Below are 27,183 nucleotides of genomic sequence, written 5' to 3' on the forward strand. Positions count from 1 at the left end.
GTAAAACTTTGATCACCTAGTGTGGCCCTATTCTACTCCAGGGGGTCATGATTTGAACAAACTTCAATCTACACTTGTCCGGAAGCTTTCATGTAACTTTCACATCATCTGGCCCAGTGGTTCTTTAGAAGAAGATTTTTAAATGACCCCACCCTATTTTTGCAATTTGTAATTAGATCTTCCTTTTGAAAGGGGGTGTGGCCCTTTATTTGAACAAACTTGAAAGCCCTTCACCAAGGATGCTTTTTGTCAAGTTAGGTTGAAATTGGCCCAGTGGTTCTTGAGAAGAAGTCAGAAATGTGAAAGTTTACAGACAGACGGACAACAGGGAAAAAGAATGTTCAACTTCAGTGTTACATGAAAATGTACTTCAAAATCACTCAACAACAATTATAATATTGCTGTATGGAAATTTTCTGTCCAAAGAAAACAATGTAAAAAAAATGATGTAATCTACACTCTACAGCAACATGTGAGAATAATGAACGTGAAATATATATTCTGAAAAAAAAAAACAAGAGATGTTTGTAAAACACATATGCCCCCCATGGTGCAAAATTGAAAAGGGTTATACACACACCTCATTTAATTGATAGTATTATCATCAATTCAAAATATTGAGCAGACAATATCTTCCTATGTCAAGAGTGAATTGACCATGTGACCTAAAATTCAATAGGGGTCACCTACTCCTTATGCTGTACCAGTGTACCAAGTTTGGTACGTGTCAATCAAACAAATAATTCTTAAAATATAGGAGACAATATATTACTATGTCCAGTTCAACTTTTGACTTTTGACCTCAAAATCAATATGGGTCATCCTCTCCTAAAGATGTACCAGTGTACTAAGTTTGATGTCTGTCAAGTAAAAGGGTTATCAAGATATTGAGTGGACAGTATATTACTATGTCCAGTTTGACCCTTGACCTTTGACCATGTGACCTTAAAATCAATAGGAGTCATCTTCTCCTGAATATACACCAGTGTACTATTTAAAGTTTGATGTCTGTCAAGCAAAGGGTTCTGAAGATATTGAGCAGACAGTATATTCCAATGTCCAGGTTGACCCTTGATCTTTAAACATGTGACCTCAAAATCAATAGGGATCATCTTCTCCTGAAGATGTACCAGTGTACCAAGTTTGATGTCTGTCAAGCAAAGGGTTCTCAAGATATTGAACGGACAGTATATTCCTATGTCCAGTTTGACCCTTGACCTTTGCTCATGTGACCTCAAAATCATTAAGGGTCATCTTCTCCTGAAGATGTACCAGTGTAACAAGTTTGATGTCTGTCAGGCAAAGGGTTCTCAAGATATTAAACGGACAATATATTCCTATGTCCAGTGTGACCCTTGACCTTTGACCATGTGACCTCAAAATCAATAGGGGTCATCTTCTTCTGAAGATGTACTGGTGTACCAAGTTTGATGTCTGTCAAGCAAAGGGTTCTCTAGACATTGAATGGTCAGTATATTCCCATGCACAGTTTGACCCTTGACCTTTGACCATATGACCTTAAAATCAATAGGGGTCATCTACTTCTTAGGATGTACCAGTGTGCCAAGTTTGATGTCTTTCAAGCAAAGGGTTCTCAAGATATTGAGCGGACATTATATTCCTATGTCCAGAGTAGATTGACCCTTGACCTTTGACCTTTTGACCTGAAAAACAATAAGGATCCTCTTCTACTCATAACTAACCAGGGTTTGACACTAAGGCACGTCCGACCGACCGAGTCTACTAAATGATAGGTCCGGTCGGGTAAAATGTCGATTTACTAGTCCGACTGGTCATGTTGATAAAATAAACAAGAAACTTTATTTTAAACCATAAGATATCTTATTTTTAACTTTAAAAAATAACTGTAAAGAGTTTGCGAGCAATTTTGAACCGCGTGATGACAAAATCTCTATTTTTAGTTCGAATACATAGTCGCCGTCGGAAGTGATGTTTTACGACATTTACTCTGTTAATGGGTGTCAAGTTATATTTCGGATAAATATATATAAACTGAATTTATTTTCATTTGAAAAAAAACCCAGTTTATTTTAATTGAATATAAGAAAGTGTCTATCACAGGGATTGAAATTAACTTTTTTCACCACTAGCAAATTTTAGCTAGTGGATTATTTTCCAACTAGCAAAATTGAGCTTTTACTAGCATTTTTCAATCGATTACTGTTTTACATGAATTTAAGAAAACAAGCATGTCTCTTTATCAAAATTTTGGGAAAATCTTTTAAAATCTCCTTTAAAGTGCAATAATAAAAATAAGATTGCGAATTCTTTCATTTAAAATTCAATGAATTATCAGACAACATACATGGTGCGGGTCATATGGTACACTTGTGCGGCGTACTCGCTGTCCAGAGATCTACCACCTATTAACAGCATCATGTGGATTGAAATCTTGAAGACTGTTTGCGCCAATTTAAACTATATGTTCAAAACTTTTGGAAATTTCATCTAAAAAAATTCTAGTTGAAAAGAAAACCCCGCGAACTCGAAGTGTTTGACTATAGAGTACAGAAGGACACCGCGTGAAATGGTGACACACTGTCATGTGTTGTTTTATATAGACACGGACGAGATCAATATGCTTGCTATTTAAATCAGACGTCTCTGAGACATCCGAAGTGTGTATGAAGTAGGCCATCGACTGAGATGACCTTGGCCTTAGTTATTTATTCGATCCACGTTTACTTTTTCAATACTTGTATATTCATTCTGTAAAGAGTTTCTATGCACAAGACAAGATTATTGTAAACTTCAAAGTACAGCCAATAAACCGAGGAAATCCGGGAAAAAGATTGGGGTTTTTTCACTCGCAAAAAGTTGCGATCACTTGTGATTTTTTACTTGCAAATTCAATTTTTAACTCGCATTTAGCGAGTATTTCCCCTTAATTTCGTTGCCTGTATCAAATGAATAAATTAAATCGTAAATAGCCATTTTTCGTTGTTGACACATGTGCGGGAATGTCTCGACTTCTCGTCCTCAAGGAAGGATGTTCCGAGAAAAAAAAAGGAGTAGATTGGGAAGTTTGAAAATAAAAGCACCAAATTGAATGACGAGACTAAAGATGTTTTTGAGACAATTAAGTATGTTTTAGTTTAAACTTAACGTTTGTCATTTGAATTAAGTACTTAAATATGGAGAAACCATCAGGGTTTCTTTTCTCTGGAAAGTTGGTCAGGGCTAGTGGATGTAAGGTCAGGTCTAGTAAATATTATTTGAAGTAGCCCGACTGGTCTAGTGCTCAAGAAAGTAAATGTCAAACCCTGCTAACCCACATATGAAATATCATTATCATCAAGTGAATGGTTCTCAAGATATTGAGCGGACAACACATGGTCTACAGACCGACCGACAGACCGACCAACAGGTGCAAAACAATATGCCCCCTCTTTTTCAAAGGGGGGCATAAAAATAAACTCCAACCACCTGTCCATTTTTATTTCCAAACAAAGATGAAAATCTAAAAAATAATTTTATGACTAGGCCAAAATAAAAAATGTGTTTGTTTCAGGTCGCTTGCCCGACCCTAAATATATCCACCAACCCTATTAATTTTTTTCAATTTTCCGATTTCAATTCATCGATATACGAACTATTACCTGAAATGCCAAGACATCTATAATTGTAATATTAAAACTCCATCACATACTGTGTATTTTGTCAATTAAACATTGTGCTCTGAACCCATTTTTTATCTGTTAAACACATTATATTACAACTTTAACTATAAAATTTTCATTGATTCGAAGGCACTTATTTATTTTTATAAAAAAAAATATTTAAAAACAAAATAAAATAAACCTACCTACCAACCCTTTTTTTAAAAATCAGAGGCGACCTAAAACAAACATTTTTTTTTTGGCCCTATGTGGCCTAAAATATTTTGTATACTTACTAATTTCAAAACTCGAAAGGAAATGTTATCCATGTGAAGCCATCTTGCTCTGTTCATCCTCTGGGGAAGACAATTAATTCTTTGATTTTGCAGTTTGTGTCATGACTACAACATGATATCTTCTAATCTCGTCATACTATCAGAAAGTAATTTTGGCAGTTGGCAAGTGTATCAATGGTGTTACTTCTTCATGATCAGATCTTCTATACTGTGTCATATTCAGCATAAAGTAACAATTAAGGGCTATCATCTAGTTCTGAGGTACTGAGGAAGGGCTGTTTTTCTCAACACATAGCCTTTCTTCTGGTATTCTTAGGGATACTTTATTCATCTTTTAATTACATTTCCTTCTTGGAGATTAAAAGTTGAAGACCACTGAAAGAAAAAGAAGTGATTTAATGAATTCCATGTAGTTTATCGAATGTGCTGACCAGAATATTATCTAACTGTAGCCCCCCCCCCCCCCCCCCCCCCCCAAGCATGCAATGTCATACATGTATCTGAAATCAATACTTATAAAAATTAATTAAAATTAAAATCTTCAAATATACAATCTTGTTACACATCTCCTATATTTTTCACTTACGATAACTCTGAATTTTTAATAAGTGCGTCCTTTTGTCCACAAACTTTTAATAACCCCTCATAAACAATTTACAAATATGATATCAGAAATAATAATCTAAAAAATTATCCTGTTGTTCATAGATGCATGCCATCAACATTAAGAGTATAACAAATAACAAAAGCTCTCCTGACATTGTGCCATTCTGAAAGAAATGAGGTGCTTATACCCCCAAAGGCAGGGGGGTAACCCAGAATTGTGTCTAGAGAGCGGAATAATATATTTATGGAATTAACCAAAAAATTAGTAATAATTTTTTTTTAGCTATGAATTCATGTTAAATAAAGTGCACTGCCATGGCACATGATACGCCCGTCACATATTGTTAACAGTATAGATAGTACCCATTAAAACATTTTTTTTTATATCACCTTAATTAAATGTCACAGTGACCTTAAAGTAGGATGCGACACACCTTCTACCTAAGATGCATTAGTTGACCAATTTTGGTGATTCTAGGTCTAATAGTTTTCAAGTTATGAGCCGGACAAGTTTTTGCCATATATTGCCATATCTTCTTAATGAAAAGTCACAGTGACCTGGTTTTAATGTGCGACACACCTTCTACCCAAGATGTATCTACAGACAAAGTTTGATGATTCTAGGCCTTGTAGTATTTAAGTTACGAGTCAGACACGAAAAAGCTAACAGACGGACGGACAGACACGCCATACCATAATACGTCCCGTCTTAAGACGGGCGTATAAAAATTGGTCATGGTAGCTCAGTGGTAACACAGTCTTCGACATTAACCAGTGGCCTGATGCCCGAGGCCAGTAAAATCGGGATCGGGCTTCTTAAAATATTAAACCCTGGAGTCCGATGGGCCTGTAAATGTTTTCTTATATGTTCTGTATATATTACAAATAAAGCGTGAGACTGACTCAGACTAAATGTCATGACTTAGTAGTCAAATTTCGCATAGAAAAATTATCAACCATGCTGCCTTTTCTGAAGTATAGGGAGGGGGCTCGTCCGGGAAATTCAAAACCACCCAAGCGTATTTCACAATCACAACCATCCGATAAAAAAACCCCAAAAAAACTGTCGTACGAGGAGAAAAAAACGAAAATTCATGCCCCATTGGACCGAGGACAGTGTTCAAAATTAACCATAGACCGAGTCTATGTCAAATGGCACTGGTCTATGCCAACTGTAATTGAGATAGACCAAATTGTCTATGCCAATTTTCTAGATTTAAAGCAATAAAGTTATCCAAGAGGGCCTTGCATGGTCAGTCGACGTCTGATAAACATTATGAGGAAAGGATGATATTACAGAAATGGAAAGAAAATACACTTTCTAAGTATATTAGAAGTAAATGAAAATGTTTTAAATTTGTGTTATTATTTTTTCAATGTTGTGGTCTATGCCAATTCGATGAGGTCTAAGTCATCTTATTTTGGCATAGACCTGTGGTCTATACCAAGTTTTAAACCAATTTCGAACACTGCGAGGGTAGGCCTTGGCTAACATTTAAAAAATGTTTTGTACGTGGTGTATACAAAACAGAGTTGAACATGAGCTGCTGATGTATCTGCGAGATTAATCAGTCTATGCGAAAGACATCGGACCGTCGGACCTGACCGATGTGCAGTGCCTCAGGTCCGATGCATCATTTTTTACACCGGATCGGAATGTCAGATGTCTCAATGTCCGGTTTTGAGCTTTACTATCTTGATGCGGAGTTTGTTATAAGTAAAAAAAATAGCACACATCCAAATACGTAAATGAATTGATTAAAACCGCATGGACTGTCTAAAGTATTATACGGGAAGGATTCCTGGAATAGTATTACTAGTATAATAAATAAGATTCCCTTGGTTTTGCATTTTCACGTGTTTCACTTTTTTACATTAGGTTTTTCGGTCTGACAAAATTTGGTTCGGTCCGGTGTGTTCATTGATTACACTGGACCGAATGTCCTGTGTGGTCCAAAAACTTTCGCATATACTGGATTAATATGTTGAAAAATAATATAATCCTTTTAATGTCAGTTGTTCTTTAACTATGATCATCTTGACCTGTATTTTCCTACAGTAAAAAAACTGTGCATAGAGTAGAATCAGCAAATAACAAGAGATCAAATTAGAAAATAAACATTTTGGGCCTGCAAAATATTGTTCGGGCTTGCACAATTATTATACTGGGAGGCCCGAAGGGCCTGTGCTTTACAAAGTTTTTCGTGAAGACTGGTAACAGGATCAAGAAATCATGGTTTCGAGCCATGCTTGTACTTTATTTAGGGTGAAAATGTAGATAGTGAGGTGAATGCTCCATCATCATATTTAGCATTCAAAAGAGAAAGTTGCTGGTCTTTCAGATGAGACCTTTAAACACCACATGCATGCGTCTAAATGTGTGGCACTTCATACTACTGAAATATTCTCTACAGGTATTATACTAAAATCAAACATACACATACATGTATATTCATATATATGTTAAAAATCTTAATTATCATTTTAGAATTTTCTTCTTCTGACAAAATGATGCGCAAGTACATAAATGGAAGCTATGCCACTATATGTCATGACACTGTACAGCTTGATCAGCTGATACATCACATAAACAGTCACAGATGTAAACAATCAAGAAAAACTCAGTACACATCACCCCTTAATTTTGAATTGTAGCTGAAGATCATTCTGCCAAGATCGAAATGCAGCTTGGCAATGATTAGCGAGGGTTATATTATTCTTAAAAAGTAGATTGAAATCAAAAGTTAACTGCCAAAGTTATCAGGAGACAATAATCCATACATGGTTCGAATTTCCTCCACTGCCACCTAAAGTGCACGTGTAAACAACGCGTGTGACATGCACCACACCCCGACAGGCTACATTGTAAACAAGTAAAATGCATTCAGAGTAATAGTTTTACATATGATATTCTGTTTGGTTTATAGTCTTAGTAGCTACATACCTATGTGGTACACCTGTACCATGTGCGTACTGCAAACAGTGCGGCGTAATGTACATTTGCATCCTCGGGGATTTCAACCCGGACAAAGTGGAACATGCCAATCCGAATACATATATATCTTTCGTTTTTATTTTTGCATTTTATTTATTTATCTATTTATGTCATGGCGTTGGGAAAAAAACTTCAAAGTAGGGAGACAGATGAAAAGGGGGATACGGTCCAATCATCCAAAAAAAAGTCCCGTGTGGAGGGGTGGGGGTGGGGTTGATTCCTAAGGACTTGGCGCATATCTATTTGTTTTTAAATGTGAAATTCTATCCAAAATCAATATGAATTTTTAGTATACAGAGTACATTAACTGCAAAGATTAAATTTTAGAAAAAACCCCAAACAGTTCACGTACTAGATATATCACTTTCATCATCGGAATTTTCAGTAACTCGGGTACTCTGTCGCTTGTACATAACACGATCGGTATGAAACACCATTTAATCAGTCTATCTAATAAAAAACTCATTGTTAATATGCAAAAATTTTCTTTCAACCATGTTTACTTACCTCAGATGGGCCAACTTCTTTCCCTGGAAAACTCCATTATGATGACATCACAAATTACGTCATTCAAAACAGAGCATGCGCACTTCGAAAGTGTGTAAGCCATGCTCGCAAGGAAAAAAGATGGACGAGTGCTAAATCTTTACACACCTGTTACACACATCTCATAAATCCTGTTAAGTAAACACTTCAGGATTTTGATGGTAGATGAACTATTTAATGATTTTATGCTGATTTTTATAAAAATCCAACTGAACACCACCATTTTCGTGTTCCTTTGACCGACCCCGTGTTGATTTACACGTGTGCCTTCTTATTCACTGGTTCAATTGACAGGGCTTACAAACACACACACACACACACACACACACACACACACACACACACACACACACACACACACACACACACACACACACACACATACGTGCATAATGCCGAAACTCACTACACAAGACTTTACACCTGAAACTCACTACACTATGTTCTAGTTATGCTAACCAGAATATAAATTCATTTTTACGTAATGTGGGACATCTGTATATTGTTCTGATACTTGAAATATAGAAAAGCCGTCTCTAAAAATATTGAATTTACACCGGATACCTACGACACGGTGTCACATGACTCATGTGAACACACACGGGAAACTCACTACAGAGTGTTTAAACGTGATATATTACCCGAAAGTCACTACATTTAGTCTGGCGATTGATTGAGAGCACAGGAAACTCAAGCATTTCAACCATTTTCAAAAAAACAAAACAAAACCCAACAATTTTTATTTTACAGTATCCCCCTTTACAGCAAACAGGACTATTCCGGATACTAAAGTAAAGGGGGGGAGGGTCTTTACTTTGGTATACGGAATAGTCCTGTTCGCTATAATTTACATGTGTTTATTGAAATAAAATCCCAGTCTTTTATGCATTGTTTTACTTCAGTTTATCACAAAATATTATCCGGAAAGTTGGTACCTTTAAAAGAACTTTTTTTTTTATATATATCAGACGATATGGCTTCTCGGCCAGTGCACGAGGTTGTGTTTAGCAATGAATATTTTCATATTTCAATGACCTTCATATCCGAAGAAGAGCCTCGGTTTGAAGTGTCACATTGTAACCTATATATTTGATCATAAGTTATATTAATTAAAGGTATTTGATGTTCTACCAAGGAGTGGATGCAAGGGTTGGAGGACGTGTACCAATCCTCAGAGGCAATGGGTCTGAATAGTCCGACGTTATGCCTTCAGTGCGTCCATGGTTAAGCCCTGGTGGGGCATGGGATGAGACACCTGGTGTTGTAGCGTATACCCCCTTCAGTAGGTTCACCCTCCGGAAAATCTGCTTTATGCCTAGCCATTTAGTAATTACTTTCAGAGAATTTAGGATAATGGAGGATCCAGATGGATATTTACGTCCTAGGTTGAAAATTTAAAACGTTTCTATTTACCATTTTATTAATCGTCTATCATTGTATGAAAGTCCTTTTAAATTGAGATTAAACTATATTTTTTTTATGTGTTTGGTATAAAAGTAAGGAAAAACTCCTATTTTTTTCCCCGACATAAATTGTGAAAAAGGTTCATTTATCATTCGACAATATAGAGTCTTTCATCGAATCACGAATACTGGTTCAATATCCGTTTTTAACATTTTCTATGTCACAGTATAAGTTGGATTTTATAATATGTCCTGTGTTACACAATAATATCAAATAAAAATAAGGTCTGATGAAAAGACGAAGAGTGGATATTGAAAATGTACATATACAGTAAATGTATTCGTCTGCTCATGCATTGTGTCCTTGTACAGAGTACAAGAATAGCTTTTCCCCCAAGCTATTTACCCCCCCCCCACCCCGAAATTCTGGCTATAAAGCAACCCTACCACATCCACCGGAAACCTGGCTAACTATCAGTATTACCCCTAAATAAATTTGGCTATATAGCAAAATGCATCTTATTAAAAAATGATCCTTCATAAGCGCAATGAGCATTCAATTCAGTAGTTGAACGACTGCCAAAAGAATTTACCCCTTTAATCAATATATCAAAGATATTAATGAAATTGCAACCAACCACGTATGTGTATTGTAGGGAAGTTTCACTACTAGGGCTAGGGGATATAGCCACCCCTCAAAGGGGGTGACTCACTAAATACCATAGCCAGTCTTCCGATGGAAATCCAGACCAATCACGAAGGAGGGAGGCTCACTATTGATAAGTGTGGGGTGGGTGTGGGTGTGGGGGGTCTAACTATATTGCCAGACTCCTCCGGGGGAGGGGGGCTTACTATATATAGCCAATTTTCCGGGGGGAGTCTCATTATATAATACCGGTAATTAATATTAAGCAGATCTAAACAAGGTGTTCAGTCTATGAATCACCAAATCAACGTAAACTCAAATAATTCAAGACATCTTTAAGCATTTGAAAATATCAATTCATTTGATGCGCGCAACAATTCAATTGAAGATCTCTTCAAATAATTAATAATATCTACTATTCTAATTTCTAGCGCGCATTGATTAAATTGTTTATATTGCTCTGATACTTAAAATATAGAAAATCCGTCTTTAACAAAATTGAATTTTCACCTGATACCTACGACACCATGTCACATGTGAACACACACCGGAAACTCACTACAGAGTGTATAAACTTGATATATTACATGAAAGTCACTACATTTAGTCTGGCGGTTGATTGAAGGAATTAAAAGGGAACTCAAGTGTTTCAACCACTTCTCAAAAAACAACTTTTTGGGGAATTTATATAAATATCAGAGAGAGAGAGAGAGAGAGAGAGAGAGAGAGAGAGAGAGAGAGAGAGAGAGAGAGAGGCTGTCTAGTGTTTTGTCAGTTGAATTAAAATATACTCTTCTGTAACAGAAATTAATGTTAAAAAGATTTGAAAAAGGTTTTCAGTCTAAGAAGCTAAATTCAAGATAAGTTTAATTATTTGAAGATATCATCAATTCATTTGATGCTTGCAACAATTCAATGAAACATGTTCAGATAATTACTAAAATCTACAATTCTGAATTATTGCGCGCATTGATTGAATTCTTTATAGCATTGAATACTTTGATGAGTTGATTAGGCTATAGTTGAATTGTTGTTCTCTTCAAATGAATTACTGATATCAACAATTGAATTGATGCCCTCCACAATTTAATTAAAAAAAGCTTTAATTCAATTACTGGCGCTTCAATTCAATTACTGTGTGTAATAATTTAATTATTGCTCTCTTCAATTGAATTGATATTTATTCAATTGATGCATGCAATACTTCTTCTAGATACAACAACTATCTAATTAGATCTGTCTTGAATTCATTATATTAATTGAAGTGTTTCTCTCTATATAAGAGTTGATGTGCTCATTAATTTCTTGTACAAAAATCGTTGTAAATAATTAAGATATTTTCAATTGAATTAAAGAGATTATTAAATCAATTATACGGAGCTCAAAATCACATGCCGCGCTGAAGTATTGCAGTCATCAGTTAAATAAATGCGCGCAGCAAACCCATTATTGCTCTCATACATTGAATTGATGGGCAGCGCGCATTATTTAATATATGGGCGCAATAATTGATGTGAACACCTAATCAATTGATGAGAACAATGATTGATTTGATGCGCACGTCAATTGATTATTACGGGTAATAATTGAACTGATCTTTTTATCTGAGTTTTTGTTAATTTGGCGCTCCTTATCAGTCACACTTGTAATATAACCAATGTTGCATTCAAAGGCGTCTGTATCCTGGATGTCCTTTATGTCGAAATACGACACCAAAGGCCATTTAAAGGTGACCATACAGGAAATATTCCTGGTTATATGACAGTGTACTACAGTGCTTTAAAGATCTTTTTTTTTTAATATCTGAATACAGACACTGCTCAAGTCACAGGAAGAACTTGTACCAAGGACTTTTAAAAATACTGTGTGTCCCTGCATCCATCATGAATCTGATCGTTCAGAGTTCAGGATTTTTCTTTCGTACTACTCTTTCAGCAATCTATCAAGAGATACTGAATTTATAAGACTCTATTAAATTGTCTTGATTTTTCATTAGTATTTGAGAAGACACTGAGTAAAAATACTCCTAATCCAATTTGTCACTTGCGAAGTCCAAACCTAATGAAAACTACACCAATTTTAAGACTTCTTTAAAGCAAAGTACAATCAACTGCAAAATATAGGTGTACATATTTATTTCATAAGCATACAAAGCTGATCAATTTAGCTCAAAAAACCTCATATGATGTAAATAAAGCTACTCTTTAGTCTTAAAACAGCAGACACTTAATGTTCATTCATATTTGAAATTTGAGTTAGCTATCAAACTTGAAATATCTATTGAATATAAATGAAAACAAGTTACAAGTAAGAGCATGGTACTATCAATTACATTATAAGTACATTAGTGTTAAACTGCAATTAGTTTTAGTTAAATACTGTTATATTATCTTAGTATATTCATTCAGTCTTTCAATCGCACATGGATATAAGGCCTTGGAATACCATTAAACTTTTTGTTCAATTCAAGATATAGATGGAGAATTATTTCATGTGTACTGCTGTTGATTATATATTTATCAATTTTGAATGAACCAATGTATGGTGTACATTGAATGACAAATGCTGATAATACATCTTGTATATAAAACTAGTATCAAAACCATTTACAAGAAAGATTTAAGAAACATATATGCCCTCCATATTACAATATTGAAAATGATCATTTAGAATGTCTGTAGCAAAAGTTACAATGTATCTATTAGTCAGAGGCAACCATTATATGTGATCTCTAAAGGTACTGAGCAGATATTTTCAAATAACCAGTTATTTGAGTCCTGACCTTTGACCTTGAGAGTTTAAAACCAATGGGAGCCATCTATTCTTTAGGCGGCACCAGACTACCAAGTTTGATGTTTGTCAAACAAGGGTTCTCAAGATACTGAATGGACAAAATCTGATGTCCAGAGTAGTTTGACCATTGACCTTAAAATGAATACTAGATATCTACACTTATGATGTGTCAGTGTACCAAGTTTGATGTCTGTCAAGAAACGCAAACTCAAGATATTGTGTAGACAATACCTATGTCCGTAGCATTTTGACCATTGACCTTGTGACTTCAAAATCAAATGGAGTCATCTACTCCTTAGGTAGAACAAGTGTACCTGATTTGATATCTGTCAAGCAAAGAGTCCTCAATATATTGAGCAGACAATATCTTGTCATGTCCAGTTTGACCCTTGACCTTGTGACCTCAAAATCCATGGGGTATCTAATTCTTAAGGAAAATTAGTGAACCAAGTTTGATGTCTGTCAAGCGAATGGTTCTCAAATATTGAACAGACGGTATCTTACTATGTCCAATTTTACCTTCAACCTTGGGATCTGGAAATCAGTAGGGGTCATCTACTCTCTAGGGGCAACCGCTGTACCAAGTTTAGTAACTGTCAGGTAAAGGGTTGGTTCTTTAAATATTCAGTGGACAATATTTTATTATGTACAGTTTGACCTTTGTCCTTGTGACTTCAAAATGAATATGGGACATTATGGGACATATACTTCTTAAAGGAAACCATCTACTTCTTAAAAGAAACCACCTACTTCTTAAAAGAAACCAGTATACCGAGTTTGATGTCTGTCAGGAAAGCGTTCTCAAGATATTGAACAGACAATATCTTACTGTGTCCAGTTTGACCCTTGACCCTGTGACCTGTAAATTAATATGGTTCATTCACTATCTAGGGGCAATCATTGTACCAAGTTTGGAAACAGTCAAGCAAAAGAATTCATTAGATATTGAGCAGACAAGATTTGCTCTACAGACCGAATTAGTCATGTAAAACAATATATACGTCCCCTCTCGTTCAAATGGAGGGGGCATAAAAATTGGATTAACTCTTTGTAACACCTCTGCCAGGAAGTAATTTTTTTAACAGTAAACTTTCCACGACACCATGTTAAACTGGACAGCGATTTCTCCTTCCAAATGGATTTTAGACAGTCAACCTGAGCCAGAGTTTTTCCTAGTTTGATGAAAGTCTCAAATTGTCTTTACAAAGCTGCCTTTTCTGCAGTGATCCAAGTGTGGCACTGAACATTGGCTGTAATAAAGAATGGACAGTACATATCACTTGAAACAGTTGTACAACAGTTTCTTGAAAGATTGTCCAACTCATTTTCTCTATCATTTACCATAACTTAAAGTAAATGATTTCAAATCAATAATATATTTTTTAAATGTTCTATCCTAAACCTTTATTAAACTACCAATAGATATTTAATATAAAATAAGAATATTGATAAAACTGATGTATGCTCCCCAAAATACATCTCACCTGAATGAACTATTTCAAATAACAAATGATTCACACAATGCTCAATAAATGTTGATATATTGTTGGAATGAAGGTTTCTTTATCATATATAAGGTATATGTTGAGTGATGTTGACCTTTACAAAATGACCTTGAGTGACCTTTGTCTGAAAGCCATTTGCCTATTACCTATCTGCACGATTTATGATCCATACTTGTTTAAAAACTAATGAAATAAGGCACTTTTCCTTATATATAAGGTGTATATTCTGAGTGAGCCTGACCTTCCCAAAATGACATTGGTCCAAAAGTCTGGTCATGAGTAAACTTTGAGTAGAGTAACAGAAAAATATGACTGTCCAAAATCCCAGCATTAAATTGGTGCAGCCTAAAGAACATTTGACTTTTGAGTCATGTGATCATGAACCTCTACAAATAACCTGGGCACAAGGTTTATGACATACTTCTTGGCTATAAGCAGCCTCTGTGTCAAGTATGACTTCTCCATGCACCTCTAACTTAGAATATTAACATTCCTAAGACTTCATAATCTGAAACTCCTAAACTGTGCCCCTAAACTTGTCTGAATGACTTGTGTTCAGGGTCATGACATTTCTTTGATCATATTTTAATTAATCTTGTATAATTTTCTGAAGTTATTTCATAATAAAATTACATTATAGAGAAGAATTTTGCATTGCACACCCAGAAACCTTGACCTAGCTTGTCCAAATGATTATCATCTGATGCTGGTTGTTGCACATTCTTTGAACACAAGCAACCTCTGCACCTAGTATATTATTCTCCTGTTTATCTCATCTTGCAATTTATGGCAAGGACAAACAAGATGTGTTTGTGAAACACAAATGCACCCGATAATGGCCAATTCTGAAGATGGCCAAGGTCAAAAGGACAAATATCTTGGTACCAGTAGAAAGATCTTGTCACAAGAAATGTTCATGTACAATATGAAAGCTCTAATATTTACCATTTAGAAGTTATGACCAATGTCAATTTTTTCTCAAAAAGTAGGTCAAATGTCAAGGTCAAAAGGTTTAGTACCCACGGAAAGGTCTTGTCATAAGGAATACTCATGTGAAATATCAAAGCTCTAGCTCTTACTGTTCAAAGGTTATTAGCAAGGTTAAAGTTTCAGACAGAATGACAGACAGGACAAAAACAATATCCCCCCCCCCCCGATCTTTGATCTAGGGGGCATACAAATATCTGTAATCTTGTCCAAATGACCCTCTGCTAAGGTCAGGACATACCCTAAGTTAAAGCAAACAAGGTTCAAAATTTTTCTAATTTCAAAGAAACAACAAAATGATCTAAATTAAGTAAACTTTGTCCAATCATTATGAAAACCCTAGGTGCAGATTTTTATATGTCTTTATGATTTGAGAGAGTGTACACATTTTAAGAAAATTCCATTAGCTAGTCTCCTAAAATGAGTACAGCCAAAATTATGCCTACAGACAAATCGACAGACAGACAGACCAACAGACAGACATGGCGATTCTAATATACCCTCCTAAACTTCATTTGCTTGGGAATAACAAAATATAATACAAATTATGACATACAAATACCTCGCTTTTTTCTTCCCGACTTCCTAGATGAGCTAGGGTGCCTCAGTATCTGCATTCCCTCTGAATATAGTCTACAACATTGAAGAGATAAAGCTTTAAAATTTTTGTACTGCTGTAAGTTACTATTAACAAAATGTAAATGAACTTTAAATATGTAATATACATATCGCGTTTTCCAAACACATAAACAAGTTACTTCCACCCTGTGTATGTGGGGACTCGGGCAAGTGTTGATGTCTCTATTTGAGTGAAATCCAATAACAAGAATATTAGTAATTGCTTCCCCAAACTGCATCTAACCAATGAAGTTGAACTACTTCATGTAACAAATGACTTGCACAATGATATATAACTTTTGAAATAAAGGTTCTTTTCTATATAAGGTACATGTTGAGTGACCTTGATCTTTCCAAAATGATCTTTAGTGACCTAATCATTTGAAATTTATTAAGTTGCCTATTTAACTTATCTGTGTAATATATGGTCAATACCTATTCAAAAACTTTTTCCTTGTTAAATATCACCTTATTTTATTACCAAACATTTTGTCTTCACGCCGCACAACACAGTACACGTTCACATTATTTCACATTAGGAAATACTGGTCCAATCATTTTAAATATTGAATGTTTTTAAATCTTCTTTTTTTTAAATGCATTCATTATTTCTAAGTTACATTTTAATTTCTGAGGTGCAGGGTGGTGAGTAGGAATGTTATTTTTGAAATCATCACAATTAAATCATATCAAGATTGTGAAACTAAATTCAACATGCTTTAAACCAAATTTCAATGTGTTGATTGAGAGACAAAAGATTTTTGAAATCCAAATATAAACTTTGAATATTTTAGAAAGAGATAACAATGTTAAAAAGTTCTTGGATATCAACATGGTTGGTTACTACAGGCTTCTCAAAAGAATTGATCACTTTGTATTGACATTGAAACTCACTTAACAGTTTAAGTGTGTGAAAAATCTGTATTGACAATGAAACTCACTACATGTGTGTGATAAATCTGTATTGACATTGAAACTCACTACATGTGTGTGATAAATCTGTATTAACATTGAAACTCAATATATGTGTGTGATAAATCTGTATTGACATTGAAACTCAATATATGTGTGTGATAAATATGTATTGACATTGAAACTCACATGTGTGTGATAAATCTGTATTGACATATGAAACTCACTACATGTGTGTGGTAAATCTGTACTGGCATTGAAACTCACTACATGTGTATTGATCTGTACTGACATTGAAACTCACTACATGTGTGTGATGTGTACTGGCATTTAAACTCACTACACGCATGTGATAAATGCGTACTGGCACTGAAACTCATTACATGTGTGCAAATGTGTACTGGCACTGAAACTCACTGCATGCGTGTGATAAATATATATTGACATAAAACTCACTGCATATATCAGATGTGTTCTAACATTGAAACTTGCTACATGTGTGATAAATGCATATGTATATTGGCATGATATCACGTGTGCATTGCATGTGTGTGATAAATGGAATCCTTCATTCGTATGAATGGGAGATAGGGAAATTCCACCGAGGGGACAAGATTTGCAGTCTAGGACGAGACTTTGCTGAGTCTTAAGCAGTGAATCTTGTTCCAGAGGTGGAATTTCCCTATCCCACATGAGCAAATAATAAAGTGTTATTTTTCTCACATTTTATCAGTTCAGTATTTTAATTCAAGAGCTTTGAGAAAATTCAAAATTATTGAAATCCTTCTTTGAATATATGCAAAAATTAATTACACAGTATGAAGATCTCAGCATACCTGAAAATGGTTTACAATATAAGTGTAAAGTACAAAACCCAAGGTTGTCCATAAAAAAGCTATACATAATATATATCAAATTGAAATTTGAAGAAAACAATACAAACTATTTTTCTTTATCGTGTAATGTAAATCAGAAAATATACGACATACATATGTACATCACAAGCAAAGATATGTCTTAGCAGTGTAAGACAGAAAAATCTTGTATGGCTGTCTCACATGGGTTGAGTTGGTCTCACACTAGTGATTATGTGAGAAAGATGTATATTGCCTTATACTGGCATGAGACTCACTATTAATATATAATCAATTGAAATAGAGTCTGTATATTGATGAAGCAAACTAAAGGCCAATTTCATTTGTCCAAAACTGGTGTACACTGCATTGCATATGTTATAAAACTGTTGTAAAACAACGCAGTGAAAAATAAAATAAACTGTCGAAAACAAAAATATGGCAGAACATGTTATTTTCATTCTTGCCACTTTTATAATATATTCAAATCATCCAAATCCTTGACATAATTCACAAAGATCCCATAAAAGCATGAACATGATACATGCATGCAAACTATATAAACGGTGAAGCTGTTATGCATGAATTCTCATATTTTCAGTTGATGTTAATTTGTTAATCACCTCATATACCCTGACAAACTAGACAGTGATTCCTTATATTTTATAATGTTCCCAGAACTTAGGGTATACTCTGTTCTCAATAACTATACAAGAGATCCTTTATATGCAATCTTTTTAAGATGATTGTACGTACATGTATATCATTTGGATGTGCAGAAAGATAGTATTTTAGTCTGAATGTGCATGCATTGGATTTTGGTACACTAACTTGGGAATCAGTCTAAATTTTTTTTTGTTCTTTGAGATTGTTTAATATTCATATTGTAGGCATTTATTAATTAAGACTTGTAATTTTTAAGATTTTTATTTTTAAGATATTTATTAACTGATCTGCATGTTCAAAATGACCAATCTGCACATGCATGCAAAATTTCATTTTGATTGGATTTAATACTAAAATGTCTGTAACTTTCTTATGAATAAAGTGAATGAGTTGATATCACAGCATAGTAGATAGTATGTGTATCTATATAGATTGGTGTAATACAAAAATGCCAACACTCAGTATATGCATATCCTGTCTTTTGAAGATTCTATATTTTTTCTATATTTCAAGGACCATAATGTTTATGTTTTTCATTAAATTCTTCTGAAGTTGAGGATTTTAGTATGTCTTGGCACTTACAAATTGGTATGGTTAAAATTACTAGCCAGCATGTGCATGCACAATTGTGCTAAATTTTGATTAGACAATTTCAAAATCTCCACAGCTTTCTTATATATGATGCAAACATGAAATTCAAACTAATTATGCTAATCATATGTACATGATACAAATACCTGTTGGATGACATCAACAGAATTACAGATTGACATATGCACATAACGTGCATTGCTTTCTTTCATTTTTTGGTACTGAAATGACCACAACTTTCTTATTAAAGGGTAATTAAATTAAAATGATTTTTTGCTGTTGATTTACAATATGAATACCTACACATGCACACGTCAAGCATTTCATTCTGATTAGTTGCATACGTAATATTTAGATAACTGGTAAATCTCTTATGAATGAGAAAAATGGAATTATATTGACATATTCCAGGTACATACTATAAAAACTTAGAACGTAAGATTATGATTAGTTGTGCAGAAGCACAATGACATAATTTCTTAAATGGGGGGATGTTTGCTTAAACTACTCTTACACATCCTAACTGAAGAGCAACTTGAACTGACCAATGCAAGTCTGTCTTCCATTCTGAGTGATTGATGAAAAGTTCCTGTGGTTTTAAAAACGATAGAAAATGCATTGTTCCTTCAAATATATTGTTGGTGCGAACAGATATTCTAAGTATTTTTACAAACTATGGTCTTTCTCTGATCGATTGAGAGGGGTCGTAAAATCTTATGTCAGTAAAATAAAGGAGACATAATAGAAATTTGAAGGAGTGATTATTGGGATACCAGATCCCCCCCCCCCCCCCCCATGTAAATATAGAAGAGAGAGGGTTAATTTGTGATGAGCCACTGTGATGAAATCTCCAAATGTTTTAGATATACATATACAACAATATAAGATAAACAACTTTGTATTCAATATTTGTATTCACCTGAGGATGGATGTTAAAATCCAGAAAGCACTAGCGATTTGAATATATTTTGGAACTGCATATTTTCCTGCTTTTTTATTTAATTATTTTGACTGTGTGATATCAACTCTTTCTATTTGGATTACATATATATATATATATATATATATATATATATATATATATATATATATATAAATTGATGATCAGATGGAGTTCAATCACATAACATTTATTTCTCTACAGGCTGTTTCGTAAGGGGATGGTTTCCCCTCACTCGTCGGGAAAAAAATGACATCTAACGAAAAACATCCGCATGGCTGAGAATATGTTACACAGAAACATAACTGGATAGTTGCTAAGCATGATTACACACAGGATTGAGTAAATAGAAATATATATATATATATATATAGATAGAGAGAGAGAGAGAGAGAGAGAGAGAGAGAGAGAGAGAGAGAGAGAGAGAGAGAGAGAGAGAGAGAGAGAGAGAGAATTAAATACACACTAAGTCTTAAGGTTCAAGCCACATAATGCTGTAAATTGTAGGTGGAGGACCTCTGGATAGTGAGTACATGCTGCATAGATGTTCCCTATGACCCCCACCAATGATACATTGCCTGATAATTCATTTAAAAATGTTAAAGGAAAGAAATTCCAATCTTGTTTTTGATATTGCACTTTCTTCTCATTTATTTTGATAAAAGGGGTGCTTAGTTTATTAAATTCCTGAAAGAAAGCAATCGATAGAAAAATGCTGGTTAAATTTCGAATTGGAGCCTAGTAGGAAAAGAATAAAGTACCTAAAATTTCTTGTGGTTAAAAAGTTAATTTCGATCTCATGGTGACATGGATGATTATTTATATGAATAATTTGTCACATACTTGACTCCAAGGAGGTTAGGTTCTTCCTAATGATATCCCAGCTAGTTCCTCTCTTCTTTCTATGTCTCTACTGGCATTTTGAGACACATAGTTTTTGGGTGGTTTTCCACTCCTATTACAAGCTTCCTTAAACAGCACCTGGGTAGCCACTTTCAGAATCATTTACATGGTTCCCTGCATGTTTCATCTGTATCTCATAATCTGTTGCGTCAACTATGAAAAAGAAACTTGACATTAAAATCAAATGCAAAGAATCTAATGAAACATTAGCTTGCATATACACATGTATTTATATTATTTTTCAATCTAACATTGCATGGTGACACATATGATTAACATATATAACATGGAAATATTTCCTAAACATGGATTATTAAAGTACAAATACATGTATGCATATTTAAGAAATAAGTTTAATTTTTTAAAGTATTTAAGGGCATGAACTGCTGGGCACCTGTAAAGTGCGAAACGAAATCGAAACGAAACGAAATCCGCCGAAACGAAACGAAATCTACCGAAACGAAACAGATTGTATAACCGATCTCTTTTAATTATATCAGTTAAGCCGAAGGCCTACATCAAAGGGGAGGCGAATTTTATTGATATGTGGTAACTTTCACAGGGGCCTAAGATGCCATTTTTAATTATTATAATTAAAAGAGTTTGGTTATACAATTTGTTTCATTTCGCTTAGGTAGGTTTCGTTTCGTTGGGTTTCGTTTCCTTTCGACATATTTCGTTTCGTTTCGGTGGATTTCGTTTCGTTTCGGTATATTTCGTTTCGTTTCGCACTTTACAGGTACCCTGAACTGCTGCGCTTTACGCCAGCATACTTCATGAAGAGTGTTGGTGCTTCATGAAAAGTATGGTGCATGTTTATGCCCTCTGACATGTAAATAAACATCATGATCTGAATTTTTAACATATTATGAACACTCAACTTAATATATTTAGTGGTACCAGACTACTATACATAAATGTAAGCTTAAATATTCTTGTATGTGTTGCTCTATTTCTACTGAATAGAAGTAGAATAGTATTCTTACTAGGCCTACTATATAATTGATACCAATAGAATTCGAATGCTGGACAACTCGCCCCCAAGACAACTCGCCCCCTCTTAGGACAACTCGCCCTCTCTCAGGACAAGTCGCCCCCTTCTCTTGAGACACTCGCCCCCCAGGGTTTGACATTAACTTTTTGGGGCACTAGACCAATCGGGCTACTTAAAATGATTTTTGCTAGACCTGACCTTACATCCACTAGCCCTGACCAACGTTCCAGAATTTTTTTTTTATAAGATTCTCCATATCTAAATACATGTACTTAATTTAAATGAAAAACGTTAAGTTTGAACTAAAATGCATTTAATTGTCTCAAAAAAATCTTTAATCTCGTCATTCAATTTGATGCTTTTACTTTCAACCCTATTTTCAGTTTCATTAAATTTTTACCGGCACGGAAATTCTTTAATCCATTTAGAATAAATTGACCTCAATATTTTTTTTTAAATTTCTATTTCATAAGCCCTAGCTGCTTTGTTTCTTCCCAACGTTTTCCTTTTTTTTTCTTTCTTGAGACATCTTTTGCTTTCATTGAGGACGAGATTTCATATTTGATTATATAGACATTCCCGCACATATGTTTAATGAACACTTTCTTATATTCAATTCAAATGAACTGTTTTGGTGTTTTTTTTTAATGAAAGTGAATTCAATAATTCTATTTAACCAAAACATAACTTTACACACATTAACAATGTGTAGATGTCGTAGAACATCACTTACGACCGCGACTTATTAGAACTAAAGATAGAGATTATGTCATCATGCGGTTCATTAAATTGCTCGCAAACTCTTTACAGTTATTTTTTTTATGAATAAAATATTTTATGATTTAAAGTAAAGTTTCTTAAATTTGTTCATATTTTTAACACGACCAGTCGGACTAGTAAATAAACATTTTACCCAACCAGACCTATCATTTAGTAGTCTCGGTCGGTCGGGCGTGCCTTAGTGTCAAACCCTGCCCCCAATATTATATATAAATATATTATCACATTTTATTTTTATTTTGTGTGTGTTATTTACACTTTTAACATTTATCAATGATGAAGCATGTAAAACTCTAGTAAACTCGCTAGTTACATCCAGATTAGATTACGGAAATGCATTGCTTTATGGTGTTCATTCTAAACACACCAGCAAACTTCAGAGGGCACAAAACACAGCTGCAAGATTAATAACACGCTCAAAAAAATCCGACCATATTACTCCTGTTCTAATAGATCTTCACTGGTTCCCAGTTGAGTACAGAATTCAATATAAGATACTTCCTTCATACTTTCAAATCTCCCAACAACCTATCTCCAGTTTACATAAAGGATATCCTTACAGTTTACAATCCCACACGATCACTAAGATCCGAATCTCTGCATCTTCTCCAGGTACCTCGGACACGTACGAAAACATATGGGGATCGACGTTTGGACAAAGCTGCATCGAGTCTCTGGAATTCTCTGCCTTTTAAACTCAGACAATGTACTTCATTGTCTAATTTTAAAGTGGACCTCAGAATGCATCTCTTTAAATTAGCTTTTAATTTGTGATTATTTTTATATACTTAGTGCTCTTACATACAGCTCTTACAGTGCTGTTAACAAAAAACAAACACCCCCCCCCCCCAAAAAAAAAAACCCCTGCTGTTTGTTATTATGCCTATGTCCTTGTTATGTATTTAATTATTCCTAAGGGTTGTTTTAAATTGTTTCATATGTTATAATGGTAATCATATCATATCGCTATATATTAATAATAATATTTATGCATTTTAATTCTGACACTATGAATATTTTATTCACATGTATGTGCACATCGATTTTATATTATCTTTTCTTTCACATTTGTAAAGCGCTTTAGAGAACTAATGTTGATAGGGCGCTATATAAATCTTTTAATTACAATTACAATTATAAAGATACGTCTTTTTCTTTCATACTTTAACACGAATGGTAAATTCTAATAGAATTATACATATATTTAATTATTGCATTTCAGAAAAAGTTATATTTTTCATAAATTTATTGGCAAGGAAAATTATATTTACTGATCTTCAGGTAATTGATTAAATGTCTCTAATACTGAGAAAATTTTGAGGGTGTGGGTGTTTCTTTTATCGATATAGTATACATAAGTGTAAAGGTGAAGCATGAATATTCTGATACATGTAATTATCTTTTAATGCATTTCTCAACTAATACCCGTTGAAAAATAAAATTCCCATTTTAGAAATTTTATAACGGCTTTGCTTTACTGATTCTTTTTACGCAGTGTGATTCTTTTTACGCGGTGATTTCAAAGTGTAAAGAACTCTGATGATGAGTAACTCATAACGTTTGAAGTAAATTTATAACAGCTTGGGGGAAATGAAACAATTAGATTTAACAACAGACGCAGATTATTGATAATTATACTACGTCAGCTGTAGACCAAGCTAATACTCTCCCTATACCAAACGCTAACTTGTTTCCGCTGAAATTATATATTTTACATGTACATAAAAGTGATGATGAATTTACTGAACCCAAACACTGGATTTCCACTAAAATTGTTCGTCTTGCATAAAAAGACATGAAGTTCGGTGTTAATGTGAACACGTCTTATTGTCTGTGATGTATATACTATCTATAAGAAATTCATTAATTTTTGGTAATACACCTCTTGGATTTAGACCAAAAATAATAATTGTAAACATGTATGATATATAGGAGCGAATTATCTCAAGAGAGGGGGCGAGTTGTCCCGAAGAGGGGGCGAGTTGTCTTGAGGGCGGGTTGTCTTAGGGGCGAGTTGTCCCGATGAGGGGGTGAGTTGTCTTGAGGGCGAGTTGTCTTGGGGGCGAGTTGTCCTGATACCTAGAATTCATATACACACTATGGCAAAAATATTACAATGTAGGTTCATTGTTAATATTATTAAAATATCATACATACATCATACTATTTTACCACTACCCCTACAACAGACATGGGCAATACTCATTATACTGCACAGGTATTATAATCAATAAATATATATAAATAAATAAAAGGAAAAAACTCTTTATCTCTATAAATAGATGATAAATACACTATATATCTATCTATATGCATCCCCCCTCCCATTTTTCTATTTGTATCCATTTACAGATTAACAGCTGATTAAAAATTCAGATACCTGTAAATACTGGTAAACAGACAGACAGACAATGGTAATACATGTATATGCAGCACTGACTGATGTCTATAAACAATGATATCCTCATTTTATACTTACTAATACATAACTTTAAACACAGCACTAAGAAAATAATCTGACCCCTTTTTTTTCTTCTTCAGTCGGTCTACGGCACGAGAAAAATAATCTCCAAGTGCTGACAAATTCAAAAACTTCTGAATTTTTAACAATACTATTTTACATTTGTAAATGGTGCAAAATACAGATAATATTTTGAAACATAGGCTACACAAAATTGATTTACATAACTTCATTTATTTGAGAGTGTGAAATAACAAGAGTGTGAAGATTAAAACACTGTTACGTAATCGTTAGAGATGTCTATGAAACTCACGATAACATGTACCCAGTTCGAATCTCGTAATGGATTTATTATTTTTTTTTTCAATTTTATTTTTAGAAATACATATAAATAGTATCTGATTTCTTACAATTGAATAAGTAAAAAAATAAACAAAGATAAAAAATGTCATTTCTGCAACTTTATATGAAATTTACAAAAAGCCCTGGGGATCTTCCCCACTCGATTGAACAGTCTGTACATGTTCTGGTGCCGGTGTTGCGGTGATCGCTGTCGCTAGTGTTCAGGGTCGCTCTAAAAATAGCGGTAGCCCTTGACCGAAACCCCTTTATTTTTTTTAATGTAAGTTACACCGATTTGGCAACACTCTGAGAGAGAGAGAGAGAGAAATCCGGATCTGCTCTTGCCTTTTCATAAATTCAGTGAACTACATTGGAGTTTCCATTTACTTAAAAAGTATATCTTCTTAACAGGACAAACATTGATAATTTAACATGAATTTGGTCTGGTATGAAAACACTGGATCTAGCTGCATGCACAAATGGGGATGGGGTTGGAGAGAAGAAAGGGGGGGGGGACTTCATTTTGGGACAAATTACTTTATTTTTCATTCTATTCATATTGATGAGAGACACTTGAACCGCACATACTTTAAATGTCCTTGTCCCATTTGATTTCAACACCCTTTATTTGGAAATTTCTTTCAACGCCTATAAATCAACATATTATATAAAGTTGTTTATAGCCATGGCGTAAAGTCAACCATCAGATAAATTAACCCAAAATCTTTGCAACTGGTCGATGTTGGAACAAAATGAAATCTAAACAATTTCTTAAAATAAGGTAAACAATATTTTCCCCAAGAACTTGTTTAACCGCGCTTGACCACACCTTCCTTATTAAGGGGAAAGAGGCTGGAGCTATCCACCGGTTACCAGTTAATAATATCCAAAAATAGTGGTAATAAAGACCCAATTTTTTGGAGCTATGTACTTGTTTAATTTTCTTTGATATTGTCGCTTTGAAACGGGGTTTATATCTTTGAAAATATTGAAAATATTTTGCCAAGCTAAGATAGAATATTCTAAAGAGGAAATTCCAGTTGTTCGTCAGTTTGTTATATATCAATGTTATACATTAAGATACGCATATTCATCAAAGAATGACAAATATACTGTGTATAATAATTCAATTCTCATTTAATATTTAGAGAATTGTTGCTTTTAACGATGTTCATAGGTCTAAAAAAAAAAAAAAAACGTGTACACCGATATTGTATTGAAGAGGAAATTCTAACTATTCCTTGATTCTGTATTTGTAAAACATTTTGTCAAATCAATGATAAACCAAAATACTGAAGATAATCATGATGATATAAAACAAACACAAAAACATACAGAACATGAAAACCATTGAACTATTTAAGCTTACACGCATCTAATTGTATCTTAGTCGTGTCAAAGGTCAACTTACTTTTTCTCACCATTACTGCAGAATAACGATACATCACATACCCCAATGTATTCAAACTAAACGGACGGGAACAAAAATATCAATTTTAAATCATTAATTGACTACTTATATTCAATTAAATAAACAAAAACACTTACATTTGCATTGTCATCCACTCGACCTCGTTTCCTTAGAAAGTTGAATTTGCGCATGCGCGAGAATGTGGCAAGGATGCAAAGTGTGTAAGCACCCCATTATGGCTCGATGTTGTGTGTAACAAAAGTCGTGTGTAACCCGGAAACTCACACTATACAAAATTTTGTATTTTCTGGGTA

At 34.1% G+C, this 27,183-nt stretch overlaps 1 protein-coding gene and 1 long non-coding RNA gene across 2 annotated transcripts in view; one reads left to right on the plus strand and one right to left on the minus strand.

Moving 5' to 3' along the window:
- LOC130049293 (leucine-rich repeat-containing protein 70-like) overlaps nucleotides 1-27,183 on the plus strand; it is a 1,034,056-nt gene that overhangs the window by 524,242 nt on the left and 482,631 nt on the right. The window lies entirely within an intron of this gene.
- Nucleotides 12,231-25,767, minus strand: LOC130049294 (uncharacterized). Its single transcript, XR_008797795.1, has 4 exons — nucleotides 25,135-25,767; nucleotides 20,822-21,034; nucleotides 15,960-16,030; nucleotides 12,231-14,155 (listed from the first exon to the last, which is right to left on the minus strand). It is a non-coding gene; the product is annotated as an uncharacterized LOC130049294 (long non-coding RNA).

This window comes from Ostrea edulis, chromosome 8, assembly GCF_947568905.1.
Source record: "Ostrea edulis chromosome 8, xbOstEdul1.1, whole genome shotgun sequence".
Classification (NCBI taxonomy): domain Eukaryota; kingdom Metazoa; phylum Mollusca; class Bivalvia; order Ostreida; family Ostreidae; genus Ostrea; species Ostrea edulis.